General features: G+C 36.1%; 1 non-coding gene across 1 annotated transcript; it reads right to left on the bottom strand.

Annotated features, from left to right (window-relative positions):
* Positions 1-18,124: 18,124 nt before the first annotated feature.
* On the bottom strand, positions 18,125-18,231 carry LOC146925955 (small nucleolar RNA R71). The gene has a single exon (XR_015009053.1). It is a non-coding gene; the product is annotated as a small nucleolar RNA R71 (small nucleolar RNA).
* Positions 18,232-18,751: the final 520 nt, after the last annotated feature.

Raw genomic sequence — 18,751 nt, 5'->3', positions numbered from 1 at the left:
CTATAATTTGCACGATTTCATATAACTTAAATATTTATCATATGCATTCTTTGGTCTGAAACATATTTAACTTAAAAATTAATGAGTGTAACGAAACCCATTTAAATAATGAGAAGTGAATCTATCGTGGATACTCTTGCAAGTTGCTACCATGAATGTGACATATAAAACCTGTACAGACATGGTGTAATAAATGTGTGTGTAAACGACTCATTCATGAAGCAAGGGTGGGTGAACTAAAAAAATGAACGTTATCCACATGTAAGTCACAACAACAACAACAACCTTTACACCGTCACATGCAGCACTCTACACTCCCTTTCACGCGCTCCCTAAACACCGACACACCACCTTCACTGACACACACACAACAAAGGTAGAGATGTAGAGGAAGCGCGTGATGATTCAGTGAAACAAGTTTGAGGGTAAGCTTGTGATACTAGTAGTGGGCACGTGTCAATAATACAAATTGGCAAAGTAAACGAATTAACCAACTAACATTTCCTTCAAATAAAACTAACCAACTAACATTGAACTTTTATGGAAAGACAAAAAACCAAGTAAAATGCTAACAAATGATGGGCATCGTTTAAACAAATAAAAATGTGTAATTATTCAATAAATATATAAAATAATTTGTTTGTTTATAACAATGGACAAAATGTAATGGCAGTGGATTGACGGTCCAGTTTTTTTACACACACAGTCAATCAAAACATTTTGAATTGTCATATCAACTAATGTTTTTAATATTTGACAAATTAAAATATTTTGATTAGTTGTGTGTAAAAATTTGTTTTGGACCGTCATCCAATCACCATTAAACTCTATGGTATCGTGTAAAAAAAAAAGTATACAAACAAAATCTGTATTTACATATAAACTCTATAAAGGAAATAGAGCCGGTAGTTTAACAAATATAATGCAAATTTAATGATATATGTGTTTGCAGGGTGATAAAATTATAAAGTTTGAGTAAAAAAACTCTTTGTAATGGTTAATAGAAACCTATTTGTATTAATTTGATCTAACTTCGATCATGATATCTGACTTAACAATTTTGATATTTTTGTTTGTTGAGTTAGGATTTGTGGACATTATCATCCTTATGTAATATACTATAATATGAATATTTATGATTTTGGGTAAGTATAAGTTTCGTTTTGAGTGTCGAAATTGATTTTGAAAGTGTAAAATTGATTTTGTCTTCATAATCGATTTAACTCAAAGCTTAATTTGTAAATTTTAATTCTAAAATATATTGTTAAATATACAAATTTGTGATTCATTTTGTATTTATATGAACGTATCCAAACACTAATCAATTTACTTTCAACTTATTTTCAAACAAAATAAATCATATGAAATCAATTTATTCAAAATTATTTTTTGTTGTCACACAACCAAAATAGAATACATTAAAAAATGAATTTTCTTTTTGACCAAATACATTAAAAACTGTAACAAAAAAAAATACATTAAAAAACAATTATTTATTTTTAGCAATTTATCTATAAATAATAAATGAATTGACTGGAAAAATAAATGAATTGACTGAAAAGAAGTTTCTGGTCTTATCATAAAAAAACAAACGATGATCAAATCAAATTAAAAAAAAGGTACAAACGGTGATATCTAATTGGACCGTTTCCAAAAGAAGCAAATTTACAGTCTAAGTAAGTTTTTTTTGACAAAGCCCAGATTCGAAATTAAATTTTCTGACAATTTACAAAAGAAGAAGAGAGAGATAAAGAACGCTATCCTAATTTGTTGTATCTATCTAAACAGTAGTACATTACGCACTGTTTTTGTACTATTGTTTTTCTTGTCTTCAATTTTCAATCAGAAAAAAGTGTTATTGTTGTTGTTGTCGCAGCTGAAACTGATTCAACAACACAAATGGAGAAAGAACCGCAGGAAAGTGATGTCAAAGATTCTTCTTCTGCTGAAGTCTTGTCTGTTGAACTCTCTGCTCCTCCCAATTGGAAGAAACTGGTCTCTCTCTCTCTCTCTCTCTCTCTCTCTCTCTCTCTCTCTCTCTATCTCTCTCTCTCTCTCCCCCCCTCCCTCCATTTTTTTTAATTTTATTTTATGAATTTATGATATATAGTTTTTTTTTCTTGAATATCTTGATTTTTATGCAACTCAGATTTTTTAGGGTCTTTTCAATATGATTTTTCCTTGATTTTTGATTATTAGCTTTATGTTTATAAGTTGAATTTCTTGATTTCAATTCAGCTCAGATTTTTTAGGGTTTTTTCATTCAATTTCCTTGATTATTATTTATGATATGATTTTTCCTTGATTTTTCAGTATTAGCTTTGTGATTATATAAATTTCATTTCTTTATTTTTATGCAGTTTGTGTATTTTTGGGTTTTTGTTTTTCTTTCAGTTTTCTTGATTTTCATTACTACAGTTATTGTTATTTGTTACTGTGGATTGATATCTCGCTTTAATTGTCTGAAATTCTGTTAATTAATTGTCTTTTTGTAATGTTATGAAGAATTTAGTTGTAGATTTTGGTTATAGGGTTTACCTAAATGGGGTTTAATTTGCAGAATTTGGTACTATATTTTGATTGACAAGAAACAATTTGGCGGAAATGTGGCTTTAAAAGTCGATATTAAAAAAGCCTTTGATACTTTGGATTGGAATTTCTTGATAGCGGTGCTCAAAATATTCGGTTTTTCACATTTGTTCACCTCCTGGATTCTTGCTATCTTACATTCAGCTCGACTCTCTATCTTGGTTAATGGTAAGGTAGTGGGATTCTTCAATTGTGCTCGTGGCGTCCGACAAGGGGACCCTTTATCTCCGCTTCTCTTTTGTTTTGCGGAAGTGGTTTTGAGCAGGGCGATCTCCATGGCTTGTGATGCGGGCAAGATTGTGCCTATGTTTTATTGTCGTGGGACCTCTATTCCTACTCATATTTTATATGCAGACGACGTTCTAATTTTTTGTGCAGGTACTAAACAAAATATTAGATGTCTGATGAAAATCTTTCATGACTACTCGGAGGTGTCGGGGCAGATTATTAACAATAGTAAAAGCCGGTTTTTCTCGGGGGCTATGACTTCCTCTCGGTCACAGTTGATTGCAGGAATGCTTGGGTTTAGTGCTGGCACCATTCCCTTTTCTTATCTTGGTTGCCCCATTTTCAAAGGGAAGCCGAAGGTGATTTATTTTCAAAGCATTATTGACAGAATCAAAGTGAAATTCGCTACGTGGAAGGGTAATTTACTATCTATTATGGGACGAGTGCAGCTCGTTAAATCAATTATTCATGGTATGCTAGTATATTCATTCCATATATATATGTTGCCAAAACGTCTTCTTCATCAATTAGACTCTTGGATCAAAAATTTCATTTGGAGCGGCGACATTTTCACTTGCAAAGTTTGCACGGTTTCTTGGAAAATTATGGGTCGTCCTTGGGCAGCGGGTGGTCTGGATATTAAACCAACTCGTCTTATTAATGAGTCCTTGATACTTCAGCTCGCTTGGCATTTTATATCGGGCATGACTCAATGGGCAACGCTGCTCCGTAAGCGTTTTGTTAAAAATGGAATTCCGATTCAACACTACTTTCAATCTTCGGTGTGGGGAGGGATTAAACCTCAATTGGCTACAGTTACTTCTAACTCCATTTGGATTATTGGTACAGGTACATACATTAATTTATGGAATGATAACTGGCTCGGTAGGAGTTTGGTGGAGTTGTTGCACATTCCGTCAACCATTCAAAATCAGCTGAGTGCTTCGGTTGCGGATATTATTGTGGATGGTGCCTTGCTGCTCCCTCCAGCAGCGCTGCAGGTTCCTGAGGTAGCAGCCCTTGTTTCTGACATCAGTTTGCCTACTGATCCATTACCGGATTCGCTTGTTTGGCTGCACTCATCAGACGGAAAATTAACTTCAAAGCTAGCTCTCAATTTTCTGCAAACAGCTGCGGTTACTCTTCCATGGGCTGCTGCAATCTGGAAAGCTTGCATCCCTCCATCGCATTCTTTTATCCTTTGGCGCACCATGCATGGGAAGATGCCCACGGACGAAAACCTTCGTCGACGTGGATGTATGATTGTTTCGATTTGCAGCTTTTGTTTGTGCACGGATGAATCTTCTGAACATATGTTTCTCCACTGTTCTTATGCTAAAAATATTTGGTTATGGCTGGGCGGTCTACTCCATACTTATTTTGATACGTTATCTTTTGCAGCCTTGCTTGGTTCCATTCCACAAAATTGTTCATCCCAAATTTATGACATACATTTGGCTGCGGTAATTCACTCACTCCATGGTATTTGGCTAGCTCGGAATTCTTTGCGCTTTAATGACAAACCGGTCTCCTTGCAATCCACAAAGGTTCGTATTCAGGCGGATATTAGTTTTAGTGGCAATATATCCACTGGTAAATGTATGGTTTCTGATGCAAATATTCTAGATGCTTTATCGGTCTCTCCTCACAATCGCCGTGTTAGCGATATTTTGATGGTATATTGGAAGGCTCCCTCGGCCCCTTGGATTAAAGTTAACACCGATGGCTCTCTAATTGGTTCTCACGCTGCTTGTGGGGGCCTGTTCCGTGACCATAGAGGTTCTCTTTTAGGAGCCTTTGTCTGTAATATCGGATCATCTACTGTGTTTTATGCTGAGGTTTACGCTTTTCTTCTTGCTTTGGAGTATGCAGTTCAGAAAGGGTGGAGGAATGTCTGGTTAGAGAGTGACTCGACGAGTGCTCTTTTGGTATTTAAAAACCAGTTGCTTGTTCCGGTTTTACTTCGTAATCGATGGCATAATGTATATGCAACAACGGTATTCAGATTATTTCATCTCACATCTTTAGGGAAGGGAACCGTTGTGCGGATTTTTTGGCTGATATGGGTCACACAACTCAAGGCAAAGTTTGGTTATCGGTGCTGCCCCAGGCTATTCAGACTGACTTCTTCTTGGACCGGAGTGGGTTCCCTCGTTTTAGGCTCCCTTAGTCAGCTGTTTTTCTTCTGTTTATGTTTATTTTTCTGTTTTGTTTTCTAGAGGGTTTTGGCCTAGTCCCCCCTCTTCTTGTATTTTTTTCCCCCTTTTTTTAATAAAATTTTTCCTGAGTTTGGCGGCATAGGATGGGGGTTCTGCGGGGTGCCAACCTAGTTGGGATGTCGTTGCTTCCCCTTGATGCCTGTCCATTCTCCCGGCTTAGCAAAAAAAAAAAAAAAGGGTTTTCTTGAAATTACTTGTGAAAATAAAATAAAAATATTGGGGCTAGATTTTGTTTCTTGGGTTTGCCTATGTGGGGTTACTTTTTGTGGAGAAAATATAGAGCCAATTTTCCATTTGTGGTCTGTTTGCTTGTTCTTTTTGGGCTTATTGATGTTGTCTTTTGGAGATTGTGTCTTAGGTTTTAATAGCAAAAATTTTCACTTCCACTCTTTTCTGTGCCCTGTGTGATTCTGATAATTTTTGTGCATTATTATGTTGCATTCCTGCATCTCTCTGTATCAAGCTTATTCTGATTTTGTGATTTTTCCTGCTTTGCACTTCGACTTTATCCGAAATGAATTCTTATTTGTAACTGCCATAGCTAATGAAATTGACATGAAGTATGCTATAGATCAATTTGATTTATTGTTAGACCAATTTGTGATTAAATTCTTCATAATGTTATAAATTTTGGTGAAAATTATCCACTGGCAAATAACGTTTTCTGAACTATTCTAGGCTAAGCATTTTGTGAAGCATAGTTGTCATACCCCAATTTTGGACCAGTTAAAAGTCTTTTTAAGTCATATTTTTAAAACGGCTCAAAATCTCTTTTATTCACTTTAACTAGTTAAAACCTTTTGTTTAAATCTTTGTTTAATCATTTAAAACCTTTTTATCTTGTATTTTAAAGCAAATATATTTTTGTTTGTGCTTCACGTATTTTAAAAAATCATTTTTTTGTTTGCGCATACTTTTAAATTTATAAAGTTTTTTTACTCATTTCTTTTAAGCTTTTTTACTCATTTCTTTTAAGCTTTGTTTAATTAAATGTCTTTTATCCGTATGTTTAAACCACTTAAAAAGTTTTTGTTCGCATTTTTAAACACCGAAATTTCTTTAGCCGTTTCAGTCAAAATTTCGGCAGAGAGGTATTTTAAAATACCTCATCTACCGAAAGGGACAAATTTTAGTTTTATTATTATTATTATTGTTATTATTATATTTTCCTTTTTATTATTGATATTATTATGATTATTTATTTAATCTTTTCTTTTCTCTTCTTAAGAGAGTCACGTGAGTGACTCGTTTCCTCACATAACCTTTTTTTTTTTATTTATTTTATTTTCATTTAGTTACTCATTTATTTAGATTCCATTTAGGGTCCTTCTTGGTACAAGTGTCAGTCTAATATTGGTCCAATCAGAAACTTGTTCCCCAATTCTCATTTGTATGCTGGCTATCTTGTTTCAGACCCACTTAGGGGTATTTTCGCCTTTTGCCTTTGTCAGTCTAACCCTAAAATGACAGTCTATAAATAGACTGTCATTCATTCCAGTCAGAGGACAATCACTGCCAATTACTGTAGCCGCAGAGAAATTATTACAAACATTTCCCCTTTTCTTCTCATTTGATTTTCGGATCAAACACTAAGAAACCATCAATTTCATCATGAATATCATATGAACATGAGGAACACAGAATTTTCCAGTCACTAATTCCAAACTCAAAACCATCAACTAACATCATCACAAATCCGATTTGGTTCAATCTCACCACACTGCAGTAAACATATTCACAAAACCACATCCAAATCACTGTATTATGATCATCTAGAACGATCCAGAGGCTTACAACAACAAATATTCAACAACATCGGATTTTCTTCTCAGATCTACTCATAAGGCGCGAGTAACAGTGAAAGGAGAATGGAATCAAGTGGTGTTCGTGAAGAAGCTAGCAGATCCGGTTTTGGAGCAAGCTTAACTCGAAGTTTTCCCGTTGTTTCTCTACTAGTACTTCTCTCCGATCTCAGAGGTAACCGATTTCGTTTCATTCTTCTCATTTTGTACTCATCTCTTAGATAGAAAGTTATACATAATAGAATGTTCGTTCAAAGTTTTTTTTGAATCTATTTGAGTAGATCTAGAGCAAACCTTTGCACTTTTTTTTAAAAAAAAAGCTCGGATCTATCATCTACGCAAAAAAGGATTTCTAAATATGTAAAGTTTTTCAAAAACGGAGATGTTTCGTAGTTCTGGTACGGTGGCTGATGAAATTCATTTTTAGCATCAAACGAGATAAGTATTTGTGTATCATCTCCACAGGGAATAATGCGTTATCAAGGACAGTTTAACATCAATTATCATTCCAAGTATTAAGAGTACTTGTTTGTTTGAATTGAAATGTAACTAGCTAAACTAATTGCAAAAAGTAAAAGTTGAGATAAATAAGGATTGAAACTTGTTAGGAGTAGAGTTCCTTAACCAAGCGTCACAAGTAACCTAATGATCCATACGAATTCTAGCTTTGTGAACAACATTATCACAATCAATTCTAAACTATCCTTCGTGTCCAAAGTGATATAATTAACTCTAAGGTATCGTTTAAACATTCGTGTCCAAATCCCTTAAACGATAACAAAGTCGATCAATTAACCTAATCGACCGTGTCCATCCTGATTAAGTATCCGAAAGCATTTAACTCTTGATTATGGTGATTATCACAAGATTAACAAAGATGTCAAGTAAGTTAACCTAAGATATATTGCTACTCTAGCTCTAGATTCAAGAGTTTGTGTCCAAATCATCTTGAATCTCATTGAAAACATTAACACAAGAATAACAACAATATTGAATATAAATTGCTAGAACCATATATTGCAAGATCAAAAGATTACATGTTTAGCAAGGATCAAGTACCTCTCATCCCAACAAAGAGTTTTTAGCTACACATCATCATGGGAGCCTTGCAAGGATGGATTGAAAAGGAAAGATTCATTACACCTTGTGATGTCTCAACTAAGGAGAAAGATCCAACTTCCAAAATCACTCTCACTATATGAAGAACTACCCTATTTCTCTCTATAAAATATCTTACAAGTGAAGAACTAAGAAAAACTAAAAACCCTAGATATTTCCTAAGATATTTACAAAGAATAGCAAGTGGGCTATTTATAGAATTCCCACTATGCTTGAGCTCGCCTCGCGAGCAGCCTTACTCGCCATGGCGAGTTCTGTTTCCTTCACCATTAAGATACTGCCACGTCACCTTGGGAGGGTCAAACCGCCGTTACTCGCAACGGCGAGTAGCTCTGCTCGCCTCGCGAGCAAGAGGGTGCTCACGGCTTTTTGGCTTTGTTTTGATGCTCGCCACTGCGAGCTGATGTGCTCGCCTCGCGAGCAATGAGGTACCTGCGGCCCTTTTGCACTTTTCTTGGCTTTTTCATACTTGCTTAGTGTCTTGAGGTCAAATCCTGCACAATTGAGTAAAGTAAGGCAATTAAAGCGTAATAAGGCAATTATCACTTTTATCTCGGCTTTTCCCTAAATTACTTGCAAAACAAGTAACAAAAGTGCTTAAAATGTAACATGAAAGTATCACTTCCTAGCACTTATCAAACTCTCCCCAACTTAACTCTTTGTTTGTCCTCAAACAAAAGATTGAAAATCAAACAAGTTAATAGAACAAGACACAAGTACAAAAGGTTTTGAAAACATCTTCAGATGAATGATTTAAAAGTGAATGCGCTGGCAAGTCTAAGTTTCCAACTAATCTAAAATTCTACTACCAACATGGGATGAGTCCTAAGTAAAAAGTTCATGTCAAATATTTCAAGACAATAATACAATTATTTACGAACCACACCTAACACACTTCTTTGCAAGTAGATAAACAATTGAAAACATATAAACGAGGGTTATGAACACACATCCGGAAATCAGGTTAACATTCCAATCAAGTTATGTGTCCATCCAAATATCATTTCAAAAGGCATAAAACATGGATCAAAAGGTCTTTGAGGGTTATAACTTGGCCGGGTTACAAAAGAAATGTCATATGTGGGGCAATTGAAATCAAAAAGCCTAGCAAAGAGGAACATTCCTTGTATCAACGATTAAATTCCACAATCTTCCCTACCAATCATTACAAACCCTTGGTGTTTACACATGAAGCACTTTTGATCTTGACAACTTATTCTATTTTTGGAATTTTCTTTCTTTTTCTTTTCATGTACACATTGTTTTTCTTTTCTTTTTCTTTTTGTATTTACAACACCATGTTGTCTTGATCAAAGATAAAATTACACCATAGTACTTGACATAAAATTTACATCTACCTTCTCTCCCCAACTTGAATCAAAATACCCTATTTGAATGTTCCTCTACTCTAAGGCAAAAGGGACAAATAAACAATGAAATTTTAGGGTTCAACAATTAAAAACATATCAGAGTCCTAAAGTGCGTCAAGAATGAACTGAATTTTGAAAAATTTAAAGGCAACTTCATCAAGCATTGTGCTTATGAATTAACAGTTCATAATTGATGACTCCGATTCATTTGGCTCAAGTGGGTTAGCAAGTACTCGCTCTTCTCACAAGGTAGGCTATTTGTGGTCAAGTAAGTTTCACTCATTAACAAAAATGTGCCTTGATCACTTCCATGCCTTCACACAATTTAAAACAATTATTGGATTTAAAATAACACAATCGAGTTAAACAATAAATTCCGGTCTCCTTGCATATGTACAAACATTTGATGTTTCCTCACTTTTAGCTAGAACTAAGTGGTTCACAAACAAAAATATTATTGTAAAGAACTAAATGAAATGAAATTTGTACAAAGTACTCGTTCCATATTCGAGTAAAAACCTAGAAAAACTGGAAACTTGTACCTTGGCTTTGCGCTTTAATCACAACTATGAATCAATATCAATCATCTGAGAATTTAAAATTTAAACTTTGGCTATTAAAACCACAAAGGGTACTTGATCATACAAAAGGTGCCAAACATGAATTTAACTAACATAATACGAAAATAAATAATACTAATATAAATACGAACATCACAATACTAATTAAATTAATTGTACCAACGAAACACAATACAACATAACACAATACGATTGTACCAATACAAAAATAAACTGAGTCAATAGTGCCAAGTCAAAACACAAAAAGAAGTAACATTGTTCAAAAAGTATCATAAGAGCAAGCAAATGAAATATAAGGAAGATAGCAAGAAATGACTGAAAGCTTGATAAAATCACTTTATGAAGAACTATCTTTCAAATCTTTTCCTCCTCCTCAAGATTGCATGTCATCATCCGAGCCATCGTGAGTTGATGTAGCACTCAGTACATTTGCCGGATCATATCGATCATCATCATCATCACCTACATCTTCTCCCAAGTTTGTATCCTCATGACTTGCAAAGTCTCCAACCCCTCCATATGGACCTGGCATGCCCTCAGGCCAATTAACATAGGTCTGAAAAGCCTGTGGTGTCATGAACTGATCCATCACCTCCTGTGGGTAGCCTACTTGCTGCTGCATGACATACTGAGATTGTTGGAAGTAGGTGTTTGCACGGTTTTGAGCTGTCAGCATATTCCAAGTGTGCATATTGCTTTGATGCTGCCACTGAACGTAGCTAGCAAAATCAAAGGCATCAGTGGGTTGGAATGGCATGGGTTCTTCCTGTGGAGGAGGTGCCTGAGAAGACGAAGCTTGCTTACCCTTACCTTTATCTTTCTTAGATTCACCCATGATGAAACGGGTGATGAAAATTTCATTGATGGGGTTGCGAATTTTCTCATGAACGGCTGAAGGAAGCTTCATACCGGTATCCTTAATGAGTCCCATGATGAGACTGGGGAAGAATAGGCGGGCTGATGGCTCACCCTTTCCTTGTAAAGTGACTTTCCTCAACTCCCAAGCAATGGTTCGAGCTATGTCCACTGGTTTGCCATTAAGGATATAGTAAATGAGGGGGCACACTTCCACAACACAATCAGACATGTGGCTACTAGGCATGACATTATAGAGGATAAATTTCTGGATGATTTTGGCTGGGTTAGTCATGAATTTGTATTGGCAGCGATGCTCTCTCCCGGCTTCACTCTTGTCATAGTTGAAACCCTCAAGCAAAAGAAATCGTTTGATTTCTTCATGAGTTTCATCAACCTTAAAGTGCCCCAAGTTTCTCTTAGTGTGGAATTCATCATACTCATGGTCACGGGGTAGTTGGAAGGGATTGCCAAGGTATTTGTTGATGGCTGCCCTATCAAATTTAATGGTGTGACCCCGGACAACAGTCTCATATGGAAAGGCATCAGTGAGGGGGGTTTTCAGGAAGAGCATTGGCGTAAAACTCACGCACAAGCTCAGCATTTAGGTTGGTGATGGGGTTACATAGCCTATCCCACCCTTAATCTTTCAAAAGTTTTGCAATTTCTCCATAAGGTCCGTTAGGGCTTATGTTAAACACTCTCTCAGCCCACATGTTTTGGTCGAGCAACTCGACATACCTCTCCTGATGATAGAGGGATTTAAATCTACGGGCCTCAAAATTTTGGTTTCGGGAGGATTGGGGTGCAGAGGCTTCCCCCTTCTTTCTCTTGTGAGTATTCTTAGGAGCCATACCTGCAAAACAGCCAGGAAATCCATACATAATGCAATATAACAGTTAATTATCAGTATGAAGACAAATCAGCAAAATTGGCATCACTAAAAATTTAAAAACCAGAACAAAGTTTCAGGTTCTGAAGCTACTCGCCTCGCGAGCAGCTTTACTCGCAGTGGCAAGCAACCAGATGAAATTATGGGTTCAGAAAGAACACTCGCCTCGTGAGTGATGAAGCTCGCCACGGCGAGTGACTCAGAAATTGGCCAAAATCGAATTTTTACAACAGTGGTTCAGTTTAAAAGGTATCCTAACCCTAAATAAAGCAATTGCGCCCCTTGTAGTGCCAAAGAGATGAGTTAAATCATGTGCTAAGCTTGAAATTCGAATTTGATCCACAAACCCTAATTTTATGAAAAAAAATTTAAACAAAAGGGTAATCCCAAAATTGTGGATGCAAATGGAAAAGAAAATGAATCTCTGCATGATTTGGTCTCATCTCAATCATTTGGGCATCAGATTAGAACAATAATCAGAAATTACCTAATCCACTATCCTAGGGTTTCATGAATTTGTTTAAAAAAAAATGAAGACAAAGCCCTGGGATCACAACACAAACCTGTTAATTAGAAATGCAGAAATGTACAGAGATGAATTCCTACTTTGAAGCTTGACTTGGATGGCAATTGATGTTTGTTATTGAGAGTGATTTGTTTTAGGGTTAGAGTTGTTGTTTTTGAGAGAAGAGAATGGAGAAGTTTTTGAAGAGAGAGAGTTAAAACGAAAATGATAAGGAAAAAGGTGGTAATGGGTGGTTAAGGAAAATAAATGTGAATTAGTGGCCTCGAAAAATGTAACTGACCAAAACTGCACTTACTCACCTCGCGAGCAATTTTACTCGCAGCAGCGAGTGAATTGGTCGTTGACTATGTTGACTACCAGTTTGCTCGCAGTGGCGAGCAGTTTTACGCGCCTCGCGAGCAATGAAAATTTTGAATTTTGGCTCCTGCTTTGGATGTTTTGATGCATGCACATGACTCTAATACCTAATATGCCTTAAAACAATAAATAGACTTACAAAGTTGGGTTGCCTCCCAACAAGCGCTTGTTTAACGTCGTTAGCTCGACGCCTTTTCCGTTAGGGTGGCCAAAATGAAACGGATAGCACATCATCTTTCGAAACCCTACGTTTTGGTAGGAATTCCATGAACTTTAGGAACAAATGATTTGGAGTCCATGACCTCCCTAGCTTTGGTTTATTGAACAAGGTGCAAATTTCATCAATTACCCAATCGATTTCTACCTTGTTCACTTTCTTCCCTCTTGCTTCCATTAAATCTTCCTTGATTAGTAACCGTTCCTTTTTCTCAACCACCATGACTTCTTCAATATCAACAGTTGTAACTTCCTCATTTTGAACAACAACTTCTTCAACAATCTCTTCGACTCTCTCAAACATGTTTGGATTATTTTCTTGTTCTCTAAGAGTGGATTGATTGTTGGCTTGGTTATCCATGATTTGTGCTTGAATCAACCCAATTTGAAGTGATAAAGTCTTCAATCTTTGGTTGGTATCTTGCATGTTTATCATGGATTGTTGCATGAAGATATTCAAAGTATTTTCTATCACCGAATATCTTTCATCTTCATAAGAATGTTGCGGATATTGTTGATAGGATTCATACTCGGGTGGAGTATAGAAGTTGCTATAACCATGATCAGCCATGATTGTGGCTAGGTGATGATCCTAAAACGGAAACAACTACCAAGAAACTTTTCTTTGTTTATCAACAAGGGGTTAGTACAAACAACTATCAAAAAATGAAAACTATTTACGGATTATGTACGAATGCTTAAAATGATAAATCAATCGTTCTATCTATGATAACTAAACACCATTTCCCGGCAACGGCGCCATTTTGATGAGATTCATTTTTAGCATCAAACGAGATAAGTATTTGTGTATCGTCTCCATAGGGAATAGTGCGTTATCAAGGACAGTTTAACATCAATTATCATTCCAAGTATTAAGAGTAGTTGTTTGTTTGAATTGAAATGTAACTAGCTAAACTAATTGCAAAAAGTAAAAGTTGAGATAAATAAGGATTGAAACTTGTTAGGAGTAGAGTTCCTTAATCAAGCGTCACAAGTAACCTAATGATCCATACGAATTCTAGCTTTGTAAACAACATTATCAGAATCAATTCTAAACTATCCTTTGTGTCCAAAGTGATATAATTAACTCTAAGGTATCGTTTAAACATTCGTGTCCAAATCCCTTAAACGATAACAAAGTCGATCAAATAACCTAATCGACCGTGTCCAGCCTGATTAAGTATCCGAAAGCATTTAACTCTTGATTATGGTGATTATCACAAGATTAACAAAGATGTCAAGTAAGTTAACCTAAGATATATTGCTACTCTAGCTCTAGATTCAAGAGTTTGTGTCCAAATCATCTTGAATCTCATTGAAAACATTAACACAAGAATAACAACAATATTGAATATAAATTGCTAGAACCATATATTGCAAGATCAAAAGATTACATGTTTAGCAAGGATCAAGTACCTCTCATCCCAGCAAAGAGTTTTTAGCTACACATCATCATGGGAGCCTTGCAAGGATGGATTGAAAAGGAAAGATTCATTACACCTTGTGATGTCTCAACTAAGGAGAAAGATCCAACTTCCAAAATCACTCTCACTCTATGAAGAACTACCCTATTTCTCTCTATAAAATATCTTACAAGTGAAGAACTAAGAAAAACTAAAAACCCTAGATATTTCCTAAGATATTTACAAAGAATAGCAAGTGGGCTATTTATAGAATTCCCACTATGCTTGAGCTCGCCTCGCGAGCAGCCTTACTCGCCATGGCGAGTTCTGTTTCCTTCACCATTAAGATACTGCCACATCACCCTGGGAGGGTCAAACTGCCCTTACTCGCAACGGCGAGTAGCTCTGCTCGCCTCGCGAGCAAGAGGGTGCTCACGGATTTTTGGCTTTGTTTTGATTCTCGCCACTGCGAGCTGATGTGCTCGCCTCGCGAGCAATGGGGTACCTGTGGCCCTTTTGCACTTTTCTTGGCTTTTTCATACTTGCTTAGTGTCTTGAGGTCAAATCCTGCACAATTGAGTAAAGTAAGGCAATTAAAGCGTAATAAGGCAATTATCACTTTTATCTCGGCTTTTCCCTAAATTACTTGCAAAACAAGTAACAAAAGTGCTTAAAATGTAACATGAAAGTATCACTTCCTAGCACTTATCAGTGGCGTCGCCCTGTTGGGCCTGCAAACCACCGCACCGGAGCGGTGAAGCTCATCGGAGAAGATGAAGATCTTCCGGTTTCCTTTTAGAAAGAAGTTAGAGCAATTTTATCTTAGAGAGAGAAAGAAGGATGAATTATGAAGGAAAACCGGTCCAAAGACTTTTTATAAACGTGAGTGAACCGGTCTGGCTCACTGAACCGGACTGATTTTCCCTTGGTTTTTTCTCTTTCTCTCTGATCCATTAGATCTTTTACTTTGTCTTCAATCCAACGGTTTCTGTTGTTCCATTAGAAAATCACGCATCTCTTTTAGAAAATTATTTGTGTTTTTAAAATGCTTTAATTTCCCTATTTGTTTATTTCTGCACTTCAATGTTTCAAAATATTGTTTCATGCATTTTACATGTCTCTTGAGCTAATTTTTGCTTTAACATTTCAATTTCTACATCACGCATTTCTTCGTTGTTTTGATATCATGCATTTTGTTTGATAATTTGTCTTAATGTGTGATGCTTTTAATTTTTTTCATCATGATTGCTTTAAATTCTAATTTGATCTCATGCATTTTCTTTATTCTTGCCATTTGTTTAAATTCCATGATATTAGTGTGTATTTTAGGTGTTGATGTAATTTATTTTTGCGCATTTTTATTTCTTACCTTAGAATGCCTTTAGGATGGTATGTAATAATGTAGTAATTGTACACACCGACACATGCACCGACACTACACCACTTTATTTATCGCTTTACTCTCGCTTTATTTTCCGCATCGTTACGCTAGCTTACCGTTAGATTAGAAAAATCTTTTTATCCCAAAAAAATCAAATAAGCAAAAAAGTCAAAAATATTTTCCTAATAAACCTTGGATCCAAATCCAAGATGATTTTTCCTTTATTTTCTTAATCAAATTTCTAATGAACCTTAAATAAACTTAAACTACATTTCATAAATTAAATGAAACAACCTCACTCCCATTTTATTCTTCTATACCTTGAGGTCTCGCAACCCTTCTTAAAACCATTTTCAAAAACAAATTAAAATCAACCTAACCCACAAAAAAATATTTTTGAGAGTGAACTACATTGGGTTTTGATCCCTTTTCTTTAAGGGTATGTAGGCAAAGGATTTATCCTTCCAAACCAAATAAAAAACAACAAAAACATACTTCTTCTCCCTCCATGAAGGGATTTTAAGAGGGGTTTTTCAAAAATTTAATCCTCTTTGCGGAAGAAATCCCATTGAAACGGATCTTGATTAAATCATTAATCACAAATCAAACACATACTTAAACAATTTAAGGATTCATGTGTTTACCTCTTGAAGAGCAGAACCTTTGTAGTAGAATTGTTTCTGATCACGAGCAAAGCAAAGCAGCAATGCCTCTAGTTAGTCCACACGAACAGTGCTCCTCCAAAACTCGGTGCTAGCCAAGTGATGAGTCTTAGATAGTATTAATTATTGCCTTATTTAGTTTAGTTTTATTTTAGATTTGATTTAGTTTTATTGCATTTTATTTTATATTAGAATATTTTACTTCAAATTATGTTTTATTTTATTTTAGGAATAAATATATGGTGGAAGGTGTCTTGGAGCAAAAGAAAGAGGACTAGAGCAAATACAGCACAAGAATACGAAGATACGGGACAAAAATATGTTCCCACCAAGTCAGAAGCTTGGCACGGCCAGTGCCAACATGTGGCACGGCCGTGCCACCCTCCAGAGCCACTTTTGCTGCTTTTTCTTCAAGGCCAAGTTACCCTGTTGCAGCTTTACTGTTTTATCCTTTTAGTTGCTTAGTTTCTAAGTCGATTGTAAAGCTATAAGTAGAGTAGCTCTCCACCATGAACAATCATGCTTTACTTTGTTTATTTCAATTGCAATTTTAATAAAAGTCTTTATTTTCCCTTTTACTTTCTTTGCAATTTATTTTACCGTATTTCTCTCTTCTTCCTCCATGTCTACGATGAACATGAGTGAGTAGACTTCTTAGTCTTAGGATTATTGGGGAGTCTAATGACTTAATCCTAAACAAAACATGTCTAAACCCTAATTTCCATGTAACCCTAATTTCTAATCTAGATTCACCGTCTTAACGTGGATTAACAATTATCAAACTGTGGAAGCGAAAGCGGAGGGTTTGATAATCGTTAATCCATCATCCCAAACATCAATTCATAAAGCGAGAGCGGAGCTTTGATGTTGGAACAAGTGAATCTAGACAATAGTTGCAAAACAGTGAAATAGTCTTTGCAACTATTGAGACAAAGAGTAGTTTCAATCCTCTATGCATCTTCTAGTAATCATGTCAGTGAAATAGGCTTGGTTGCTAGAAGTAAACTCTCACCGGACTTTCATCGGAAAGGTGAGGGGCTAAGGGAAACCGGTCTTTAGAAATTAGTGTGTAAACCATGAAATTAGAAGTTTAGGTTTTGTCAAGTGAAGGATTAGTCATTAAGATGAACCAATGATCCTAAGACCCTTTTATTATTATTGTTTTTACCTTCAGCAATCAAACCCTTTCTAACCAACTTTCTCTCCTCTAATCATTCATTGAAAGTTAATTAAATTGACCAACTCCCTAGCGGAACGATACTCTACTTACTACTATTACTTCGATAGGCCGTGCGCTTGCGGTTTGGCTCTATCAAGTTTTTGGCGCCGTTGCCGGGGAGTTAACTAATTTAATTAGCTTTTTCTTAGTGATTAGAATTCTCTCTTCTTCCTTCTCTTTTCTTTTTATTTTTATTTTTAACTTTTTACTTTTTTTCTGTCATTATTAACTTCTTGGGTTCTCAATTCTTTTATGCGAAAAACTAGAAATCGAGTTGTAATAATCAACGAGATCGAAAGGTATTTGCATAGACGAAAGAGAGCAGCACAAAATAACACCGCCATGGCCAATCGCACTCTCAAAGAGTATGCAACGCCGTCTACGGCTGAGCCACAAGCTGTTATAGTGTACCCAACGGTTGAGGATGACAACTTTGAAATCAAGCCTGCCCTACTTAACTTGGTGCAGCAAAACCAATTCTCGGGATCCCCCATTGAGGATCCCAATCTTCACATCTCTGTTTTCCTACGAATTAGTGGAACCATGAAGGAGAACCAAGAAGCCGTAAGACTTCATCTCTTTCCCTTTTCCTTAAGGGATAGAGCTAGCGCTTGGTTCCATTCCCTCGAAGTCGGTTCCATTACTTCATGGGATCAGATGAGGCAAGCATTCCTTGCCCGTTTCTTTCCACCATCTAAAACCGCTAAACTTAGAGATCAAATCACGCGGTTCAATCAAAAAGATGGGGAATCTCTCTATGAGGCGTGGGAGCGTTTCAAGGAAATGCTAAGACTTTGTCCCCACCATGGCCTAGAGAAGTGGCTTATATTCCACACTTTTTATAATGGCTTGTCTTATACCACTAAGATGTCTGTTGATGCAGCTGCAGGTGGAGCACTTATGAACAAGAATTACACGGAGGCGTATGCCTTGATTGAAGACATGGCTCAGAATCATTACAAATGGACCGACGAGAGAGCCATCTCTAGTTCTTCACCCTCCAAAAAGGAGGCAGGTATACACGAAGTCTCTAACTATGATCACCTTGCTTCTAAAATTGATACACTAACTGAAAAACTTGAAAAATTCAATGTTAGTGCTATCAATTCTGCATCTACTCCTTCTTGTGAAATATGTGGTATAGCTGGTCATGCTGGTGTTGATTGCCAACTAGGTAGTGCTATTAATGGTGTTGAGCAAATGAATTATGCTCAATACAACCAAGGGATGCGACAAAATCAAAATTTTTATAAAAACCAAAATCCCTATGGACAAGTAGCACCACCCGGTTATGCAAACAACCAAAGATTCACTCAAAAATCCAATTTGGAA

Source organism: Medicago sativa, chromosome 4 (genome assembly GCF_051527215.1).
Source record: "Medicago sativa cultivar Bolivia chromosome 4, Bolivia_mono, whole genome shotgun sequence".
Classification (NCBI taxonomy): Eukaryota; Viridiplantae; Streptophyta; class Magnoliopsida; order Fabales; family Fabaceae; genus Medicago; species Medicago sativa.
The sequence above is the reverse complement of the archived record's forward strand: the minus strand, read 5'-3'. Positions and strand labels throughout refer to the sequence as shown.